Source organism: Orcinus orca, chromosome 4, assembly GCF_937001465.1.
Source record: "Orcinus orca chromosome 4, mOrcOrc1.1, whole genome shotgun sequence".
In the NCBI taxonomy this organism is placed as follows: Eukaryota; Metazoa; Chordata; class Mammalia; order Artiodactyla; family Delphinidae; genus Orcinus; species Orcinus orca.
The window spans coordinates 5,154,033-5,176,176 of record NC_064562.1 but is presented as its reverse complement, the minus strand read 5'-3'; positions in this window follow the sequence as shown (position 1 = coordinate 5,176,176).

The window sequence follows — 22,144 nt, the reverse complement described above, 5'->3', positions numbered from 1 at the left end:
ATATCAACTGTGTTTCTTTTGATTCTTGGCATTCTAGTTTGAGTGATTATGTCGTTTCTCCCGTATGGAAAAGTTGAAAAAACAGTACGTATTCTACCACATTTTTGTCACATTTTGAATTTTCTCTCTAGCTCTAGCTCTGTCTTTGTCTCTCTCTCTCTCTCTCTCCCTCCCTCTCTCTCTCTCTCTCTCTCTCTCTCTCTCTATATATATATATATATACACGTTACACACACATTTTTTTTTTTGCTGAACAATTTGCAAGTTACAGACATCATGACAGTAAACCCCTAAATATTTCAGCATACACTTCCTATTGATGAGAACATTTCCTATGAAATCACAACACCAGTACAATTCCTAAGAAATTTAATTTGATTATATCTAAAATTTGGTCTCTATATTCAAAGTCTTTCGATTGCCCCTAAGATACCTTTTTATTGTTGCCAATGCTTCCAACCATTATGCATTTCATTTGGTTTCTTTTCCCTTTTGAAGGAAGACTAAAGGAGCGGCAGTGGACGCATCTTCATGTTTTGAGTGAGCAGAGACATTTAGACATATTATTGTTATTTATACTAGAGATGGTTTGTAGGGGCTCCAGCAAACTGAGGACATTTAGAGGTGTGTCCATTACTAGGGAGTGTTGAGTAACAGAATAGACTAAACAAGTACATATTTAGGGCACCAGCATAGCAAGGACATTTTAAAATACATATTTTGAAAGAATTCAAAAGAAAGAAAGGGGAAAATAAAGGAAGGGAGGGAGGGAGGGAGACAGGAGAGAAGAAAGAAAACAGGAAAAAGTGTCAGAAGGAAAATCAGAATTTGTTGGACTCTATCCTATAAATTAGTGGTTTTTTATTGTTACTGTTGTTTAGAAGCACATGTGGGGATGAGGCACTGTGCGTTTTTTTCAGTGTTTAGGATTTTCTTTTTTTTAATTTAATTTTTATTTGATATTGGGGTATAGTTAACTTACAATGTTGTGTTAGTTTCAGGTGTACAGCAAAGTGATTCAGTTATACATGTGCATATATCCATTCTTTTTCAGATTTTTCCCTTATAGGTTATTACAAGATATTGAATATAGTCCTCTGTGCTGTACAAGATTATTTTATATATAGTAGTGTGTATCTGTTAATCCCAAACTCCTAATTTATCCCTCCCCCCGACCTTTCCCCTTTGGTAATCATAAGTTTGTTTTCTCTGTCTGTGAGTCTATTTCTGCTTTGTAAATAAGTTCATTTGTATCATCTTTTTACATTCTGCATGTAAGTGATATCATATGGTATTTGTCTTTCTCTGTCTGGCTTACTTCATTTACTATGATAATCTCTAGGTCCATCCATGTTGCCGCAAATGGCATTATTTCATTCTTTTTTATGGCTGAGTAATATTCCACTGTGTGTATATACCACATCTTGTTTATCCATTCCTGGTGTTTAGGATTTCTAAGGGTCTGTGACCGGGGTCTGTGAAAAGACAGCCCAGCATGATCTGGGGGCACCTGACCTAACCAGGAACAATGATGTGTGGTGACCACATTGGGAAGGTGATATCAGCCAAAAAAGTGTCTAAGTTCAAATATATGCTTTTAAAAAAACAAAATATAATTTCTTATACGACAGGATGAGTGGTAGGTTGTCTTCAGGTAGATGCAAGGTGAGTTCAACCCTGTTTAACCCCAGGTGTCAAGCATTGTTCTGGTTTCTATGAGTAAGTTTTGTAACACAAAATCCATTTGATAGCTTTGCCCTGCATATATCCAAATTATAAGATTGCTCCACCCCCTATAGAAATAGCGCATAGGGCTTCCCTGGTGGCGCAGTGGTTAAGAATCCGCCTGCTAGTGCACGGGACACGGGTTTGAGCCCTGGTCCGGGAAGATCCCACATGGCGTGGAGCAACTAAGCCCGTGCACCACAACTACTGAGCCTGCGCTCTAGAGCCCTCAAGCCACAACTACTGAGCTCGTATGCCACAACTACTGAGCCTGTGCGCCTAGAGCCCGTGCTCCACGACGGGAGAAGCCACCACAATGAGAAGCCCACGCACCGCAACGAAGAGTAGCCCCCACTTGCCGCAACTAGAGAAAGCCCGCACGCAGCAATGAAGACCCAATGCAGCCAAAAATAAATTAATTAATTAAAAATAAATTTAAAAGGGAGATAACCTTCTAAAAAAACCAAAAGTGTACAAACTTTTGTAATCGAACCTCTCCTCTAAGCATACCTCTTCATTCTACACAAAAAGATAATTCATCCTCACTTGTTTTCTTAAATTTGTAGGTAGCTAACTAGTTCATAAAACACAGCATATTGACAGGACCTAATCCTTAGTTTTTTGACCAAGCAGCTTTGAGTAACTTCAACGAGTTCCTTAAATCAAAATACCAGATTTCCCTTGCAGTCCAGTGGTTAAGATTCTGCACTTCCACTGCAGGGGGTGCAGGTTCGATACCTGGTCAGGGAAATAAGATCCCACATGGTGTGGCCAAAAACATTAAAAATAAAAAAAATAAAAATACCATAGTAACATTTACTGCACTTATTGTATGTAACTGTGTAGTTAAACTGGGGAATGTTGTCCCCTGTGGTTCCAGAAGCACTTTAAAAGTAATGGAAATGACAGTGCACTCTGGGGAGATTGATGAGCATGTTAATTAAAATCAACTTGTCCTAGTATTCATTTCTCCAGAATTGCAAAGGATGATGAGTATGGGAAACTGACATGTTTTCAAAATGTGACTGCTTCTCAAAGCTATGCTTTTAAACAAAGTCTAATGAACCTTCAGAGAAGATGATTTCTCTGAGAACATCACATTTTTACCTCAAAAAAATTACATGATCATTTATACTTAGCATACATGAGGGTCTCCGCTGAATTAATGAAATATGAAAGAAAGAAGGCAATTTCTGACAGTATCTGTGAAATCCGTAGCATTTCATCTCCCAAGGCATGGCCTAGTCATAGCTTTACTTTGATGTGCACACACAATATGTATTAACATTGACAGGAGTTAAGCACACAATTTAAAGGAGAAAATTGTACCATTTTGAATCCATCTCCCAGATGATTAAAAAGCATCAAAGAACTACATTTAAATAGAAATATGAATATAACTTAAAATACCAGGAGCCAAGAAATTCAGCTCTGATGATGCTGTCAGGAAGCAGGTGGGGTCACGGAGATTCACAAGTTTCATGTCATAGCTAGTAAGCGCTTGAACTGTGAAATTGCATCAGTTATTTACCTGCCAATTCACAGCCAGAATTGTTCCTGAAACCTAGTTTTCCTTACGAGCAGATTAATTTCATTTATGAAAATGTAGTTGAAATTGTTTTTACTAAAATTATATGTATTTTATTTGAAGATAATATTTCAGCACTTCACCAAATACCATTCTTTTTTTTTAACCTGTTAATTGTTTTTTATTAATATACATGAATTATATAAATGTATTATTAAATAAAATAAATTGAAAAGTAATTGCACAGATAATTCAAAGAGGAGAAAGCACATATAGCTGAAAAATAATTGTAAAAATTTTCAGCTAACAGCATATATAGTTCATCCTTCCAAATTTGCCCTGTCTTGCTGCAAATACTAGAATCCGAGGATGCCCAAGTTCCTTATATAAAAGGGTGTAGTATTTGCATAAAACCTATGCACACCCTCCCTGATACTTTATATATATATATATATATATATATATATATATATATTTTTTTTTTTTTTTTTCAAATACCGTTCTTAACTTCCCACTCCCAGTCCTGAGACCCTTCATCTTTTCTGAACTCGTATTTGGTCAACCCTCCCCCCATAAGGTCCAAATACAAAACAAAGCAAAACACACACACACACACACACACACTCACACACACACACACAGGGGAAAGGTGAATTGTCAGATTTACATTCTCCTTCCTTCTGCTCGATTTTTTTCTTCAGGGTTTTTTCTCCGCAATTAGAGTAGAACAATTTTTCAAGTGTGCTCATGTAAGCCAGGTGCATTACTTGTCTGTGTCGTGTCTCAGTGGGGACATGACGGGAGGAGATGGGAAAGTCAAGATTCTAGCATGCTGCACACTTAGAATCCCAGGTGCTTCTTGACTCATCATTTCATTTCCAGAAATTGATTATTAGGAAATAATCATGATGAATTGGGCGATTGGGATTGACGTGTATACACTGATGTGTATAAAATGGATGACTAGTAAGAACCTGCTGTATAAAAACATAAATAAACTAAAATTCAAAAAAAAAAGAAATAATCGAGTTATTTGCAGCACTGTTTACAATAGTAATAAAAAAGTGATAACAGGGAATTCCCTGGTGGTCCAGTGGTTAGGACTTGGGCTCTCACTGTGGGAAAAGGGGAGGTGGAGTGGCCAGATTCAATGCCTGGTCTGGGAACTAAGATGCCACAAGCGGTGCAGCATGGCCAAAAAAAAAAAAAAAAAGTGATAACAATCTAAGTATTCAGCAATAAAGGGCTTATTAAATAAATTATGCCAAAGCAATACAATAGAATAGTATGCAGCTATTAAAATCAGATTTTCAAGGTTGTTTATTAACATGAGTATATGCTCACATTGTATTTAGTGAGAATAAAAAAGTAGGCTCCAAAGCTAAATTTACAATGATCTCCCAATTTTTAAAAAAGGATAGATAGAGACATAGAAATAGAAACAGGGGCAACTTTCAGGCACTTCCTTATATAGAACATCAAATGAAAGCAGAGCCTAAAATGAAATTCAGTATTCCCAAAAGTGTGCTTTAAATGCACGGTAGAGCCCTGGCTGGTAAAACCAACCAATTTACCAACCAAAGGGCAACCACAAAAATTCCAAGTCTTCTTGACGAAAAATCAATGTTTTAATGCATCCATTTGGCTTTTAGATGACAAATTGGTTTATCAATTGGAAATATTGATCTAGTAACGAGGTCCTGTTTGAATTGTGTTGTGACCGGCTCTGTCCCTGCAGGGAATGTGAGGGGTTTGTCTTTTTACTGCCAGCCTCTCCCGTGGTGTCCTACCCATGGATCCCTCACGCTTTCTTCACCTCTTCATCCCCATCCGTCCTCTGCTAAAAATTGCCAGGCTTGGAAAGGTTCTCGAAAATTCATTCAGCCTAAGATAAAGTGCTGACCAGCTTAAGTACCTTCATGGCAGGTATTTGCATTTAGTAGGGGAAGAGCCCTGAATCCCTCAGTTTCTCCACTGGGGCACTATTTGCATTTGGGGCGGGGCTATTGGAGGGCCGGTGTGAACGCCCCGCCCCATCACCCTGAAAACCACAAAGTTCATGAAGGTCCGGGGTCATCGTGTTCTATTCCGGACACTGGCTGATTGCTCAGTTCATTTGTCTAAAGAACATGTACTGGGGACCCACTCCAGGCCAGACACCGTTCTGGGATTTCAGAGCGTCCTCTGGTCCTCACGATTCCTGCACAGGAATCATGAAATAAAACACATAAGACACTGAAGACTTCATTTAACAGAAATGATTCATACGCTGTTCATTCTAGTTTTTTTTTTTCTCTCTAATTTTTTGAAGCAAAAATTAAAAACAAAGGTTAGATTTAACTTGGAAAGCTCCATCTCACCAGGCTTCTGCTTTCCTTCACATTTAAAATAATATTTTTAGAGATACCTTGACTTTTGTGCCTTGTCATTTACCTGTGGACTTGAGACTCCCGATCACACCCCCTCTGTAAAATGAACAAGGAAATTAAAGCGCCACCTGCTTGCCACCACAATAGATCATCTGCGTATCTCGGTTTCAGTAGTGCATTTGAGAGGATGACGCTTTGTTCCATTAAATTGGAGCCTCTGTTTTTTTTTTCTTTCTCCCAGATGTTAATAACCACCACTCTGTTACTCAAGAGGTTTTGTCTAGGTAATTAAAGATCTCTTCACATCATGGTTGAATATAAAGTCCTAAATGAGTCATGCAGTGAACTTGGGTCTTTTGAGTTTAATGAGGTCAGTTTTAATGAAGGAAATTATTTTTTTGATAAATTTTAAAACTGTAAAAGAAAAATTCAATTATACATTCCTAATATAGCCACTTAAAATAGAATTTAAGCTTATTCAGTAATGAGAATAATTTGTAAAAACTATTACAAACCTCAAAGTTCAGGTTAAAAAACAAAGAAGAATCCCCCTAGAAACACTCTCCTGAGAGAAAAACTCATTAAAGGAAAACTGTTTATTTATTATTGTTCATATGTTATCTTTAAAAAAAATGGACATCTGGATTTCACCCCAATTTTTTTGTTTTAAATAGTGAAGTGTATTCAATTTGGGGATGAAAATAATGTTTATTTTATTTTTATTTTTTAATTAATTAATTTGGCGGCATTGGGTGTTTGTTGCTGCGCACGGGCTTTGTCTAGTTGCGGCGAGTGGTGTCTACGCTTTGCGGCGCGCGGGCTTCTCATTGCGATGGCTTCTCTTGTTGCGGAGCGCGGGCTGTAGGTGCACAGGCTTCAGTAGCTGTGGCTCGTGGGCTCTAGAGCACAGGCTTAGTAGTTGTGGTGCTGAGCTTAGTTGCTCCGTGACATGTGAGATCTTCCTGAACCAGGGCTCAAACCCGTGTCCCCTGAATTGGCAGGCGGATTCTTAACCACTGTGTCACCAGGGAAGTCCAATAATGTTTATTTTAACGGGAACTTGTTTTCTTAATATAATGGTTGTTCCATTAATATTCTAGCGATGACACATTACATGCGTCTTTCAACTAATAGAAATAACAATTACAAAAATAATCCAAAGTAACTGAAATCAATTACAGCCTGCTGTAAGCTGTATAATAATAACATAAACATATTCATCCAGAATTAAAACAGTAGGTCAGAAGAGCGATCTATTGGGAGTCAATATTCTATAATCATCAGGACAAAGTTCGGAAGCAGACGGGCTGGAATTTGGAAATGGGCTTAGACACTTATTAGAAGTGTGACCTTGTTTTAATAATCCTCTCTGAGCTGCAGGTTGTTCACTTGTTCACTTGTAAAATGGGGGCAATAGTACCTAATCTTTGAATCCATTTGTTGTGAAGAATCCAGTGATGCTGGCAAGAAATGCACTAGAAAAGTCCCGATCCATCCATTATGTGTGAAAATCGATGGAACTTTTCATCATCAGAAAAGCCTCTATTGAAATTCAATATATGCCCTGGGACGTATTTTGGACAAGTTCTTAGTCCAGATCATTTCCCAGAGGGGAAAATGATTGGATTGGGAGACAGCGTATGGCAGTGGGGTGTGCAAAGAGGGGAGAGCTTTCCTTTCTTCTCATTTTTAAATTAGCAAGTGTGGTTAGGTATCAATGACTAATAGTGGTGTTTTGGTTTTAATGCTTATTGTGGAACTTCACTTATTTAATTGTTTGGTTGAGAGAGCCTGAACGAATGTTAAGTAGAATAATAGAAGAAAATTTATTTTTCCTAAACATAGTACTTCAAGAAAAGTACAGAGGCAGCGCAAGAGACAAAAGGGGCATTTGTTCCATCATAAGAGCATCCCACCTGCCGCCCCCTTTGCTCTGTGTTAATAGTATTTCCCTATACTATTATAGGGAAACTGTACTATTCCCTATACAGCACCATTGTGAGGCTGACTAACAAAGCCCTTGAAAAGATAGGAAATGGTGTGTAGCTATTAATAACAGTTTATTTTCCTACATTTAGAAGTAGTAAGCCAACACAACTCACCGCTTTTCATTGTAATTATCAAAGGACCTCTTTTCAGTAAAATTCTAAGTGTAGTTTTAGAGCATTTATATCATTATTGATGAAGTGGTTCTCTGGAGAACTTGGGACACGGAGTTTATAGGATTAACAGTGAGCATCATTAAAACACCGTAACAGAAAAGACAAGATCGAGAAATAACTACAAAGGAGGGTTGGGGAACATTGGGAAAATATTCCCCAAGGAGAGGATGGGCAAGGGAGACATCCAAATCCAAGTTGTCCTCAATCTACCAACTGCTGTTTTTACTCTTGAAATGGGTACTTGTGAATTCACTTGGAATTTACAAGAAAATATTCCTAGGGAACCAACGTTAAAAATGGTGGTTAGGTCTCTCTCAGGCCTTGTGAAACCACTAACCCCCATGTAGCTGCACAAAGAACACTACCTCCCTGCTGTTCCTGAGGGCTAAATAGCGACATTCCAACCTGCTGCCAGGATGCTGGAATATCTCCCAAGCTGCCAACCCCATAACCCCCCTAAAGTAGTTTCCTCCAGTCTCCTCTCCTACTGGGCCAACACAGAAGAAGAAGTCTTTGGAATTCCCTGTCGGTCCAGTGGTTAGGACTTGGTGCTTTCACTTCGGGGGCCCGGGTTTGATCCCTGGTCGGGGAGCTAAGCTCCTGCATGCCACGTGGTGTGACCACATTTAAAAAAAAAACAGAATTCTTTCCCTCGTGATGACAAAATAAGAAAGAATTCTCAGGCAGCCAGTGTTAACAGGAAGGGGTAGTGACTGACACTTTAGGGATGTTCAAAGTTTGTTTTCAGGGCTTCGGAAAGGCCCACACCAGGGACTTGCTTCACTTTCTTTTACAATAAGTGTGTCATTGCTGCCCTGTGTTTGGTTGAGTTTATGGAAATAGCTGCATTGCTTGTTGATCGTGAGAGGTGGGCACATAATAGCATCTATAAATCCCAGGCTACCCCTCTGCCCAGCCCTCTGTCCTCTGCAGAGCCTCAAGGGGAAGGTCACCCTGGACCACTTGAACTGAGGTGTCAGAAACCACAGAGAGGTCCTACCAGCCACCTCACAAGATCCTCTGATGACACAGCCTAACACAACCTCCTTTACAGTATTCCAACAACAACCGAAGTCAGAAATAACTCGGACATAACGCTAAAAAATAAAGTAAGCCTCAAAAGCTTTTCTTTTTCTCCCCTCAAAACATTAGCATGCAAAGGACAGAGCCTGGAGAGTTTCTGGGTTGATGAACGTGGTGCTGGGAGAGTGGCACCTGGAGAGGACAAGGAAGCTCCTCATCCTTTCCCCATACTTTGCCCTATGTTTCTCTTCTAGCTAACTGTTTCTGAGCTATATTCTTTTACAATAAATGGGTGATCTAGTAAGTAAAAAAAAAAAAAAAAACATTAGCATGCAAATGAGTTAGCTAGTAGTCACTAATAGCTTTTTCCCTGCAAAATTATTGGCTAATTATACCAATTATTACATTCTCAGCCTATCAGGCCATGCTTTGTTCATCGAGAGGCAAAAATGTTCCCTGGAGCCGATCCACAGGGCAACAAATGAAGTCTGTTTGGGTGGTTCTTTCTTGCCAGGCGTGCTCATGGTCCGTGCTGACCACGGAGGCCTGGCCTCGGTCCACAGTGAATGGTTACAGCTCATCATTCAGGGTTCTTCAGAGATGAGTCCTCACTTGGCATCTCTCCCTTCTGAAACATCCATAAAAGGGAGCCATTGCCACATAAACGTGGACGCCGACGCACAGAAGGATCGCCCTTATCTTTCAGGACACTGGAAACCCTGATTACATGGGTATGGACACATTTAAATGACAGAGCATCCTTCCCTATACACTGTACTGCATTCCATACAGTCATACTGAGGACAGTCTAACCAGATTAATGTCTTCAAAGTTAGCAAAATGCTCACACATCTGTCATTTGGTTGATGTGAATAATGTCCAGGCATTAAAACTTAATCCCCATTCAGAAACGTTTACTCCATATAGATCAAAGCTTAGTGAACTATTAAAGCTTTTTTAAACATAAGTTTAGGGTGGAATTGTCAAGATTCTACCAGACAATATGATGGGACTATGAGAGTGAATTTCAAAAAAATAACTTAAGACATATTTACATTTTATCATTTGCCAGTGTCTATATTATTTTAGAATCAATTAGACACTTGATGACTTTTGATGTTCGTTATGCCCAAAGTTTTCCTGACTCCTCTGTGTTCACTGTATTATAAGTGTAGTCATCATTACATTGTGGGGTTTTTTTGTGTGTGTGTGTGTGGTACGCAGGCCTCTCACTGTTGTGGCCTCTCCCATTGCGGAGCACAGGCTCCGGACGCGCAGGCCCAGCGGCCATGGCTCACAGGCCCAGCCGCTCCACGGCATGTGGGATCTTCCCGGACCGGAACGCGAACCCATGTCCCCTGCGTCGGCAGGCGGACTCTCAACCACTGCGCACCAGGGAAGCCCTACATTGTGGTTTTAAACCATTTGATAGCACAACACACTGTAGATTTTTATCTCTGATTTTCTTCCTCTCTCACAGTTTTGGTACAAATGTTCTGTTTATGGTCGGGCATGGTAATTCAGTTTTGAGGCACGTTGTAACAAGAACCATCTGTCCTTTTCCCCTATCTGAGTCCTTCTGTCATGATTAATTGTTGTTACCAAAAAAAAAGTACCACCTCTTTGCTGGAGTTTTGCAAGAGGCTGCAGCCACTGCCTCTCTTTAGAGTAATGGAGCTTAAAATATGACATGCTTTGTTCCCTGTGGCCTTAAACACCCAGTCTCTGCTATCGTGGTTCCCAAGGCTTCCAGTAGATTGAGAGAGACGAGAGACGGGTGGAAACCACTCTTGGTAACATCAGAAAATAACAAGATGGAGACAAAATTGAAATCGTTACTCAAGGATGTTCCACTTTGTATTAGGCATTTTGGGTGTCTGCCTCGTAGGGAATAAAAAACAACGGAAGAAAGTAATATACATATCATGTTCACATTGATACAAATGAGCTCCTGAAGAGGATGAGAAAGTGCTGATATGAAATGCAGCATGGTATGTCAAGGTTTGGTAGAAGTTAAGTTAAAACCACAAATCCACGTTTCCTAAAGACCTCTGTTGTTGCCTAATTTCAAAAGCATCTGAAGAGAAAGAGAAAGGGGCCAGAACTAGGATTTCATTTTTATTAGAAGGAAATGCACTCTAGGAGGGACCAATGTGGGAGGGAACCAAGGAAGAGAAAGGTCTGCTCAGAGGTGTTGCATTAGCATGCAGCTAATTAGCCCTGCAGCTCCCACTGCAGTTCGAGTGGAAGAGTACTGAGTTGTGGTACAAATTCTCAGAAACGCTGCCCACTTCCTAATTCAACCAGCATTTATCCAACCAGGATTGGATCTAGAGAAGGGGGAAGAAGATGCAAAAGGGATGGAGGATGTTGTTGCTTTTGTGTTCAGTCATCAAGGAACTTTAAACAAGTTGGGAAACAGACGTGAAACCTAGGACAACCATCTCAGCCTCTAGTGATGTGCTTTGCTGGACCACAAGGCTCCCTCCCTCTTTCCCAGAAATCCCCTTTCCTTAGTCTGCCCATCTTTCTGAAGTCCTCCCTGTTAGAGCCATCGTTGCTACTCAGGCTTTCTATGTAGGAAAAGATGTAGAACACACACACACACACACACACACACACACACACACGCACACACACACTGAATCCCTATAAAGGCCCTCTTACAATATAAATATGTTACTCACAAGGGCTCATACAGTTCCAAACATTTCAGTCTTGGTATAATGCCAAACAAGGTTCTCAGGAAATGAGACACAAGACGTGAAACAAAAATATAGGTAAAGAAGGAAAACCAGAGTAGTCCAGAATAAGATGTGGAAAGTAGCCAGGGGGAGTCATGAGATTGATAGAGTGAGTTCAAACTACAGCTCCAGGGCTTCCCTGGTGGCGCAGTGGTTGCGAGTCCGCCTGCCGATGCAGGGGACACTGGTTCGTGCCCTGGTCCGGGAGGATCCTACATGCCGCGGAGTGGCTGGGCCCCTGAGCCATGGCCGCTGAGCCTGCGCGTCCGGAGCCTGTGCTCCGCAACGGGAGAGGCCGCAGCAGTGAGAGGCCTGCGTACCGCAAAAAATAAAAAAACCTACAGGTCCAGTATACAGGAGCATTTCAGTGCCAATGTGATAAAGCTGGACTTTGGCTTATGAAGGGTGAAAAGGCAAAGGAGGCGATTACCAAGAAGAGAATGTTAAGAACCTGGCAGTCACCTTCAGACTGGATCAGAAGAGGTGGAGACTGCGATTAGAGAAGTCAGTGAGGAGGCTGTTGACTTCTTCAGGAATAGAGAGACAAAAATACCTGAATTAAGTGATGTTATCATAAGAATAAATTAATATTTTGAATAAGTGTAATATGCTGCAGGGACAGATTGGATATGAGAATTGAGGTTTCCCCTTGGGCAATGATTCCCAAGTTTTAATGTTAGGTATCTGTGAACTGGTGATGGTGTTGAAAGATACAGGACACTGGAAGAGATACCTAATTTGGTCAGTGGTGGCAGCATGGTGAGATGTTACCTTCCTTTCTAATTACTTTTTTTTTCTGCTTTTGTTGAGATGTAGTTGATATACAGCACTGTGTAAGTTTAAGGTATACAGTATAATGACTTGATTTACATAGATTGTAAAGTGATTACCACAGTAACTTTACTTAACATCCATCATCTCATATAGATACAAAAGAAAAAAGAAAAAGAAAAGTTTTTTCCCTGTGATGGGATCTCTTAGCATCTACTCCTAAAAACTTTCATATGTAACACACAGCAGTGTTAATTATAGCGATCATGCTGTACATTACATCCCCAGGACTTATGTATCTCATAACGGGAAGTTTGTACCTTTTGACACCTTCATCTAATTCCCCCTCCCTCTCTCCTCCACCTCTGGTAACCACACATCTCATCTCTTTTTCTGTGAGGCAGTTTTCTTGTTGTGTTTTTTAGATTCCACATACAAGTGAGATCATGCAGTATTTGTCTTTTTCTGGCGAATGTTACTTGAAACACTTTTAGTCACATAAGCAGCTGGACATTTCCTGTTGCCTTAGGACCCAGGACTGAGTTTTCAGTAAGATATGGAGCAAAAGAAACATGAATCTGCAAGTCACAGAGATTTGAAGCCTTGAGAGTAAATGACCAGCAAGACCAGAGAGCCGAGGACAAGTTTCCTTGGAATGTTCATGGGAAAGGACTGAGTCATCATAACTGAGGGGAAATGGATAATCAGGGAGATGGAAGGAAAGTGAGAGCAAGAGCTTTAAGTAGGGTAAGATGATCAGTGGTATGAAAGGCTCGTCTAAAACAGTAATTTTTTTCTCACCCTATAATCGTTGTCTCCAGAATATAGAATTCTGACAGATGGTCTCTTAGTACTTTGAAGTTATTCCACTGTCTTTGTCTTCCATTGTTACTGTTAAGAAGTCCTGTGTCATTCTATCCATCACTTCTTTGTGGGTAATTTGTCTTTTTCACTGATTTCTTTTAAACTATTCTCTTTGTTTTTATTCTGAAATTTCACTGAAATATATTTTTCCTTATACTGCTTGGGACTCACTGTGAATTGTGAATCTGAGAATTATGTCTTTAGCGATTCTAAAAGTTTTTCAGATATTATCCCTTTAAGTATTACATGTCTCCCATTCTCTTGATTCTCTCTTTTAAGAGATGCAGATGTTTTCTAAGGGTAGTTGTGAGTTAGGCCTTATCATTTTCCTCTTCATCCCACTTTCTGTCTCTTCATCTCTGCACGGTAGAGTGTGGGTCACTTCCTCAGACCTGAATTACAGTTTACCAAGTCTCAGTTATGGTCTTTCACTTTCCCATTGGTATTTCATTTCAATTCCTTTTGTTTTTCATATTTATAGAGGCTGTATTTAATTATTTCTTCCCAATCTATGTGTTGGATTTTCATAGACTCTTATTATTTTCTCATATTTTAGAGTCTTTCTTTTATGCTCTTAATCACATTATGTCTATATTTTTGTCCCTATTTAATAGTTCTCTGTTAGCTGATGGTCTTAGGAAACTGAATCCTTCTTCTTGTTGTGTCTGCTGACTCTCAAACTTGGTGAGCTGTTTCCTTGTGTGCACTGTATTCAAGAACCTGTGTTCACCTTCAGCAGGGGAATCCCTCACATCCTGAGCGAACAAGCTGTCCCTTCCAAACAGCTTTATGTTTGTTTCTTCCAGGAGCCTTAGGTGACCCTGTCCAGTGGAGCCTATCACTGGACAGGACCAATTTTTACATCAATTTTTCAACTTACAGATACTTGGCCCAGGCTGATGGTATATTGGCATTCAACAAACTACCATCTCTTTTTGTAAATAAAGTTTTATTGAAATGCACACATGCCCATTTGTTGACATATTGTCAACAACAGCTTTTCTTCTCCAAGGGCAGAGGTGAAGAGCTGCAGCAGAGACTGTATGGCCCACAAGTTGATAATTTACTATCTGGCCCTGTACAGAGAATGCTTGTCAACCTCTGGTATAAATTCAAATCCTAAACCAGAGTAAGAGCAGGTAGAAGGTTATAGAGTCTCAGGGGAGAGACTAATTTTTTCCACTCAGAGTCCAAGCTGACGAGCTTCTTTGTTCACTGCATGTGCTAGTTGGGAGGTTGCCTTTGTTTTTGTTTTTACAGTCCATACTTTCACTAAGAACATAGCTTTTTAAGGTCCTGAACTCATGCAGATTTATTGATTCTAACTCTCTCTCTTGTATGAGTCTAGAGCCTAAGGGCCTCATATCCTGAGGACATTTAAATCCAAATTCCTAGCTCCGGGACAGCACATTTTCCTGCCACACCAACGCCCCTGCACAGCACTGCTCCACTCACAACTCCTATCCTAACTGCTCAGTTTTGACTCCTGCAGATATTACTTATAGATCAGCTCTGTATTAGGGTTTTTTTTTTTCCAGCAGTTATGGGTGTTTTATAGCAAAATATTTCTCAAATTATATAACAGGTCATATTTCTGAGAAATAAAAGTTGTGTAAAATGTAACTGGAATCTTGGAGGACTGAAAATTTTTAAACTTTACTAAAAAATTTAGAATATTGAATAAGACTATTTCTGTGGAATCATAAAGGTGAAAGCCATTTAGGAAAACTGAGAAAGGAGTGAGCAGTGAAATAGGCACCTTGCCACAATGATCGGAGGCCACACGGCAGAGGGGACCCTGATATCAGACTTGCCCCAATTTGAATCCTACCCATGTAACCCTTAGAAGAGGTATTTAACTTCTCATAGCCTCACTTTCTTTATCTGTAAAATCAGGATAATAAAGTCTATAGCAAAATATTAATATATGACCCTTGCAATGAATGTGAGCGCGTTACAAAGTCTTTAGAATATTAGCCACTCTTCAGAATACCCCTCTCCGGCTTCAAAGGAAAGAAAGAACCATGTGGCGTATGTAACAGCAAGTATTTCTAGCTGAATTTAGCCACTGTCATTTCCATGGCAACTACCTTACTCTGAGAAGAGGGGCAAAATACATAAAGATGCTATCGAAGATTTATAGTCACTTATCTGGAGTCAGCTTCACAATTCTCAGGGCTCTGAGGGAAGGCATTATCTCAAACATGTGGTAGTAAAAACTTATAGTTATCAGTTCTTTCCCTTGGAAAGCTAGTTAGTAATTTCCAATTGTTCAGCAATCTGGCCTCATTTTTTAAAAAATTAATTATTTATTTTTGGCTGTGTTGGATCTTCGTTGCTGCGCATGGGCTTTCTCTGGTTGCGGCGAGCGGGGGCTACTCTTTGTTGCGGTGCGCGGGCTTCTCTTGTTGTGGAGCACGGGCTCTAGGCGCACAGGCTTCAGTAGTTGTGGCTCGTGGGCTCAGTAGTTGTGGTTCACAAGCCCGAGAGCACAGGCTCAGTAGTTGTGGCACACGGGCTTCGTTGCTCCGCGGCATGTGGGATCTTCCCGGAACAGGGCTCAAACCCGTGTCCCCTGCATTGGCAGGCGGATTCTTAACCACTGCGCCACCAGGGAAGTCCCTGGCCTCATTTTTTAATCATGCCTATGCTACTGTCTTAGAAGGGTACCGGATTGGTATAAGTAATCTGTCTGAGTCTACTCATTAGGTGGGCAACGGGAAGGGAAACTTAGCCAGAAAATACAGGGTGAGGACGGAGGAGATGTTAGGGCTTGAGCAAGGAAGGCAGGGTGCTGGTTCAGACTGTGGTGGTTGGGAAGTGTGGTCCAGCCTAGAAGGAGTAGCGTAACGGGGGGGAGGGAGAAGAGGATACCCTTTGTCCTGTGCACAATGCAGTCCAGTGCTATTCTGATCGTACGAGGGGTGTAGAGCCAGTGTGCGCGCTTTGTTTGCATCTTATTTATCCAGATGGAGCATTTTTCTCTCAGTAAAGAAGGCGGTGACTCATTTCTCCAATAAATTCTTTAGCTCAACTTTGTTTTCAGGCAATCTTTTCTGATACGATTTTTCGTGGTGTGATGCAACTCACAGAAGACACCACAAATCATTTTCCCAAATGAGTTTTCTCTATCTTGCAGTAAGTTAATCAATCAGTAGTTCTATTTTTTAAACCTTAGACTTGTTTTCAGTTAGAACCTATTCAATTATAATGAATACAAGGATACAAATCCCCTTTGGTTATATATTTTGTCATTTCTAAACACATAATTAACATGGTGTAATTTCACTTCCAACCATGCCAAGAGAAACAGGAAAGCAATATAGTGCTTGAATACTTTGTCTATAAAATACAAATACCCTCAATCGTTATGAAGCTTTTGTTCTGTAGAGAAAAATGCCTTTCAAGAAATGGACTACATGAATAAATTAATTAAGAATATCAATTTTATTTACTATGAAAAGATATTCTTCCTCATGGTAGGAAATGTAGGTTATAATGAACTTATCTAGAAACATCCAAGACATCTACACAGAAGGTAGAGAGTGACTTCCACCCACCCCACCCCCCTGTTTTGTTTTTTTTGTTTTTTTGCGGTACGTGGGCCTCTCAATGTCGTGGCCTCTCCCATTGAGGAGCACAGGCTCCGGACACGCAGGCTCAGCGGCCATGGCTCACGGGCCCAGCCGCTCCGCGGCATGTGGGATCTTCCCGGACCGGGGCACGACCCTGTGTCCCCTGCATCGGCAGGCGGACTCTCAACCACTGTGCCACCAGGGAAGCCCCTCACCCCCTTGTTTAAAACAGGTGCCGCAGCTGGGTCTCTACTCAGTGTCAGATACTCAGAATCAGCTCTGTTTGCTACAGACTGAATGCTTGTGCACCCTCACCCTAATTCATATGTTGAAACCCAATCCCCAATTCGAGAGTATTAGGAGGAGGAGCCTTTGGGAGGTGATTAGGTCTTGAGGGTGGAGCCCTCAAGAATGCGATTAGCACCCTTATAAGAGAAGATGACCATCTATGAACCAGGAAGCAGGCCCTCCTCAGAAGCTCAATCTGCCCACTTACCTTGGACTTCCCGGCCTCCAGCACTGTGGGTGATAAGTGTCTGTTGTTGATGAGCCATGCAGTCTATGGTGTTTTGTTATAATGACCTGAAAAGATTAAGACAGAGTTCTAAAAGAAAATCTGCTTAGTGAGGAACCAGCAAGACACCTTTGTCAAATGGCTCAGCGCTCTGTACTAGAGAGCAGGTGAGTGCAGGGGTGGCCTCCGTTTACATGAGCAGGTATAAACTGAAACACTCTCAAAGGGCCCCTGACCAAATACACCTTCCCGAGAAGGTAAACTTCTTTTTGCAAATAGCTGCATGCATTATTAATGCAAAGATACAGAACCAAATAGGAAACACCATGTTGTGTTACATGAATGTAATTTGAGAGGTAATCAGTGCTTCCTTTTATACCCTCGGTACAGATGTGTATCTCTTCCACGTGTAGAACTTGATTTGAAAAATCTATACAACTTCACAGGTGAAAGAGAGTTATCTCAATGGAATTAGACTAAGACATTTTAATGAAAAGAGCTTTAAAGCAATATACATGTCTAAACATTTAATGTAGTTTTCGTAAATTTGGAGGTAGTTTAATTTTTTCAATATGATTAAAATAACAATTTGGGGGAGGAATCCCTAAACATTATAAATGTTAGAGAAAAGGTTAACATTGTTTTTTTTTTTTCTTTTTTTGTTTTGCGGTACGCGGGCTCCTCACCGCCGTGGCCCCTCCCGTTGCGGAGCACAGGCTCCGGACGCGCAGGCTCAGCGGCCATGGCTCAGGGGCCCAGCCACTCCGTGGCATGTAGGATCCTCCCGGACCAGGGCACGAACCCGTGTCCCCTGCATCGGCAGGCGGACCCTCAACCACTGCACCAGCAGGGAAGACCCTAACGTTGTTTTTAAAACAATCCTGCCAGTAACCATATTTGAGTAAGATACGAGGGAAACTATTCATCTGTGTTTCAAACAAGAAACAGTGAAGAATTTCAAGAAGATCACTGACACCAGAAGTAGAATTTTCCTTAGTAATTATTTTCTAGCTTACTTCTGTCATTTTTCTGAATAAAATAGAAGACGTGCGCTTCTCTGGTGGTGCAGTGGTTGAGAGTCCGCCTGCCGATGCAGGGGACACGGGTTCGTGCCCCGGTCTGGGAAGATCCCACACGCTGCGGGGTGGCTGGGCCTGTGAGCCATGGTCGCTGGGCCTGCGCGTCCAGAGCCCGTGCTCCGCAACAGGAGAGGCCACAGCAGTGAGAGGCCAGCGTACCGCAAAAAAAAAAAAAAAAGACGACGTAATGGAGAAATTTCTTTTAAACACTAAATGAGCATTGAGATAGAATAGCAGTGAAGCTACTTTTGTTTCCATAGGCATTTCTGTCTTTGAAGTTTTAGAGACAATTTACTTGAAATGTTTTAAAATGTTCTAATACATTTTTCTGTTTCCACATGGTGTTTTTGCCTTGGCAAAATTTGAAGGACGCAAACCCCTGACACATGAAGCATCAATCCCTCTCTCCTAACCGTTTCTCAAACCAATTTTGTTGATTCGAAAATATTCACTGTTCATCTTGGTATTCATTATTTATTCACCAACTCTTATTAATAATACACAGTCATAAATGACAAATATCCAAGTTAACGCTCTTATGGCTGTCTTTTGACATTATCCCTGTAAGCACCTAAGTAAACACCTAACAGCTAAAGCTTAAGGAATAAACTTCAATGAAAAAAGGCAAGGAAAATGCCACCCTCCTAAAGACAAGTTTATTTATTTTTAGAGTACGATGAAGCTGAATAACTACTACCCTCACATCTTTTTTTAATATAAAAATATGTATATATATAACAAAACACAACTAATCTGGAAAATGGTGAATAATCTAATTTACATAATAATTTGTAAACATTTTCAGCCCAGCTTTCAGGCTGTAAACTTCTTATTTTTTCTCAGTACCTTCCCTTTTGTTGATCTTTGAAACAAAAGCATTGAAACTGGCTTTGCAAAGCTACCCTCACATCTTTTTTTTTTTAATTTAAAAATATGTATATATATAACAAAACACAACTAATCTGGAAAATGGTGAATAATGTAATTTCCATAATAATTTGTAAACATTTTCCACATACAGTTGTATGAGATAAAGGGTAGACTTTGAAAAAAACAATCACTCATATCAATGTTAATAAGCTACAAATAGGATTAAACTCCTTTCATCATAAAACAGTTGTTGAACCAACAATTTGAGCAATTTATTCCTTATGTATCTTTTGGGTAAACTGTATTTTTTTTTCCCCCCCATGATGATTTTTTTTTTAACATCTTTATTGGAGTTTAATTGCTTTACAATGGTGTGTTAGTTTCTGCTTTATAACAAAGTGAATCAGTTATACATATACATATGTTCCCATATCTCTTCCCTCTTGCGTCTCCCTCCCACCCTCTCTATCCCACCCCTCTAGGTGGTCACAGAGCACCGAGCTGATGTCCCTGTTCTATGCCTACCCTCACATCTTATGCTGCAATTATCTTTGTGGGGTTGAGTCATAAATAGGTAAACTTAAACCAAATGGTAATTCTTCCTACATTTTTATCAACTTTGGGGGGAACAGACTATTTAAAATGCAATCGGTCTGAATGAACTGAACATAAATGGATCAATAACAGATGGTGAATCAGTTTTCAAGACTAGTCAAGACAGTGCCCTGAGGTACAGAGTTTACCGGGGAGAAGTTAAAGGAGAGGGTAGTGGGGGAAAGGGGTTCGGGAAAAAGGCACCAGACATGAGTTTGAGTCTCAGTTCATCTGCATGTCAATTTCCTTGCCTAAAAAAGGGGGATAGTTAAATCTTTTGTGCGTGTATAAATGGCCTGTGTATCATAATGACTAGCATGGAACAGGTGTTTTAAAATAGTGGCTAATGCGCTATGGAAAACAATCTGGGGTTTCCTTAAAACATTAAAAATAGAGCTACCATATGATCCAGCAATCCCACTCCTGGACATATAGCCAGAAGAGAGGAAAATTCTAACTGGAAAAGATACGTGCACCCCAGCGTTCATAGCAGCACTATTTACGATAGCCGGGACATGGAAGCCATCGGCAGATGAATGGATAAAGAAGATGTGGTATATAGATATGTATACACACGATGGAATATTCCTCAGCCATAAAAAAGAATGAAATAATGCCATTTGCAGCAACATGGATGGAGCTGGAGAGTATCATGCTAAGTGAAGGAAGCCAGACAGAGACGAATATCATATGATACCACTTACATGTGGAATCTAAAAAAGAAAAAAACGATACAAATAAACTTATTTACAAAATAGAAATAGACTCACAGACGTTTGGGATTAACATATACACACTACAAGGTATAAAACATAACTAACAAGGACCTACTGTGTAGCACAGAGAACTATATTCAATATCTTAGCCTATAATGGAAAAGAATCAGAAAAATATATATGTATGTGTAACTGAATCACTTTGCTGTACACCTGAAACTAACACAATATTGTATACTTCAATTTTTAAAAAAACAGTGACATTATTAATAAGAAAAAATATAACAATTGAAATTGCTTTTGCAACTAAAGCCTATTATCTTGGTTTCAAATCCGTGTAACCCAAGCTTTCTAGGCCAGAGCAGCCCGGCAGGGGACAGTCAAGGGATAACTACTGCAAAGGTAATAAAATAGCGTCGTGTTTGCCGTTCCTCGCACTGCAGCCACCGTGCCTGTTTCTCTGCTCTGGGAGGACCGCTGGGTGGCCCCGTCTCTCCTTGGCAGGCAGCTGTGGGCCTACTCTCTGCACATACACCTGCGTGGGTACTGCCCCGGTGCCCCTGCTGATGCGTTCTGTGCTTCCCCACTGTTGCTGGGCTCTCTGGTCATGCCAGCCTCTGTGCCGTCGCGTGTCTGCTGACGTTGGGTCCCCTGCTCTCCATGCTGCCATGCTCCCCCCATCAGTCATAGACAGTCACCATTTCCCAGAGGGAAGCCCTCAGTTTCCATGGGGCTCCTGGTGTTCGTGCTCAGTCTTTGAAGCGTTCAGTTCTCTTACAAGCCTGTCATCCTGTTCAAAGGATTCACGGAGGACCCACATCTCTCCCTGCCCACCATGAACGGGGCGTCTCGGGATCCAGCCTAGGGCCAGCTGTGGCCCCTGCGTCAGGGTGAGGCAAGTCGCGCCTGAGGGTCTGGAGGGGAATGGGCAGAGCCGCTCGGGCCTGGGGCTTGGGCGGGGGTGGGACCCGCCCAGCAGAGGCCAAACTCCCCGGCCCTGCCTCTGGTCTGTGGTTCTCCGGCTGCATGCCTTTCCCCCCAGCTTGCCCTGTGTTGTCAGCGCACTCAGATACCTTACCTGTACTTAATACTACTCCACGAGAGGAAATTTGGGGGCAGGACTTACATCCGGCCAAGGCATCTCACGCCTGAAGCTTATGTTAGTTGGTTTGCTTTGCGCGGGATGTAACCGCAGGATAACCTGCACCTGCCGCCCCAAAGTCCCTCCGGTTTGGAACTGTTAACAGCCCCGTCCAGACACAACTGTTCAGAAAATGCTTGTCTTCCTGGTCTACGTTTTCTTAGCCGCTCTTCCTTGTTCAAGCTGCCATTGTTGTTCGTTGTTTTCCCCCAGCGTCTGGGGCATAATCTCTTCCCTGTTTGGTGCCGGGCTCTAAACCCTGGGCTTTGGGTTCTGGCTCTGTCCGTCTTTGTCCCACCCTGACACTGGACTCCTCCCTGAAGGTCCAGCCCAAGTCCATTTCCCTCTCTGACCTGGCTGGCAAAGTTGGAAGTCTGTGTTAATCCCTTTTACGGCAGCTTCGGAACGTACTCGATTCCTCCTGGACATTAGCTTGGCGCGCCCAGGGCCTGGCGCCCTGTGCAACAGT